Source organism: Octopus bimaculoides, chromosome 1 (assembly GCF_001194135.2).
Source record: "Octopus bimaculoides isolate UCB-OBI-ISO-001 chromosome 1, ASM119413v2, whole genome shotgun sequence".
Lineage (NCBI taxonomy): Eukaryota > Metazoa > Mollusca > Cephalopoda > Octopoda > Octopodidae > Octopus > Octopus bimaculoides.
Window position 1 is genome coordinate 122,909,743 of NC_068981.1, and position 2,181 is coordinate 122,911,923.

Here is a 2,181-nt window from a genome sequence, read left to right on the forward strand (position 1 = left end):
ATATATATATATATATACATATATATATATATATATATATATATACGTATATGAAGGAGAGCTTCTCTTTTATACATGTTTCATTAAATATACGCCTTTGTTCAAGTTTTCACATCTTGTCTTGGAGGTTTTCATTTTCTGTATAATTTTTAAGGATATTTTCAAAAAATATAGTTCCTAAATTTGCACCAGACGTTCCAGATATTCAAATTGTCAATTTCCAGAACTGAATACACTCGTGCCCGTGTTATCTCTTTTATACTGGTTGAAGTTAAGTTAAATCTTCTTACCTAGTGTGTGTTTTTTTTTACAGCTCAACGCTTGTAACATTCTTCTCATCCACAATAGAGAAGTAAAAAATATCAAAATATAAAAGCATTATACACACCAATATGTAGATGACAAACTAGATACAATGCATACATTGCAGAAAGTTGAGAAGCTATGGGACAACTTAGGAAACACCTCCATACAATAATATAACATCGAGAATAATACAAATGAGAACTTGTTTTGAGACATATGTATACATATGTATACATATAAAAAAGGCAGGTACATACAAGAGACAGTGGTTGCCCACACAATGAGATGTTAATTGCAAAATCACTCCAGAGATGAGCATTTATATTAGCATCCATAAACACTACAAGCATTAAGTAACAATGGATATTCTAATAGACTAGTGTACCTGGCCTTAAAAGACTACAGCTACGAGTACAATAGAAAAGTAATAAAATGTCCCAAACCACACGTACATTTTTTATATGCATCAAATGCTTATAAAGTATTGAACAGACGGATGCATGATAAAAAAAAACTCGTAAAAGGGAACACAAATGCATTACACTCAAACATAGACTAATAATATATTACAATAACAATAAAGCTAAAAATCTTCCTTATCAATAACACACCACAAGCATGGTATCCCGAAATCAATTTATTAACGACTACTGTAATCTCTAAATTTGACAGTAAAACTTCAACTTGCATACTTCATTACTTCAGGCATTATTTACATTGGACACAATAGTACAACACACTTTCGTTGACTTACTATGCATTTACAATGCGTTATCATAAAACAATACACGACAACAAAAATTAGGTACTAAAATAGAAGCTGATATTATAGAATACCCCACAAAAAGAGAAATTAATCATGGAAGACATATTCATATGACAATGAAATATCAAAATAAACGCGAATAAAAAACATGTCAACGAATTCATGCATAGTTACTGAGGTAAAAATTAAACCTAACGGCCAGAGATTTGAGGAAAGCAAAGATGAAACTTCTAACGTATGAAGCTAACATTAACATATCTTTCTTGGAAAAGTTTACATTAATTCAACTAGTACAAAGGCACATTTAGTTCTTGAAATTGAAACTGTGAATGTCTGGAAACACCAAATAAGAATTTAGGAAATTCATTGTTTCAAACAACTTGTGAATAAAAACGTAACTAATAAGATAATATGAAAATAAGAAACAAAAAATCTTGAACACATTCAGGTATTTAAAGAATCATATATACCTATGTATATATTTCTATGTATGTATATGTACACGTATGCATACATACATACATACATACATACATACATACATACATACATATATACATACATACGCGTAGGCATGTATGTACTTACGTATTCTATGTAACTGTACACGTTTACACTACTGTAATATTTTCAAAATATGAATCATACTCAAAGGAGATGAATCTGTAAAACATTTTCAGTATCAGTTTTGTACACAAATATTGAATAATTTGAGCCGGTAATTCCAGCTAAAATGAAACTAATGTTCACTGAACAATACACCAAATCCCTGATCTTGTTTATTGCGAATAGAAGAGAAATCATTGTACAAGATGAACTTCAACGATGATTTCTAAATTTTTTTAAATCCTATGTAACATTTCATGTGTCCTAAATTTTAACAAAAATTTTCTCCTTGAATGTACATGTTACTTTATCTTACAACTGTAAACAAAATGCTATATGTATATGTATAAAATGTGTATATACATACAATCACACACACACGCGCACACACACACTCGCACACACACACACATGTATAAATATACATATATACGTGTGTATGTATAGTCATACATACATACACAAGTATATTTATTACACACACACACACACACACACACACA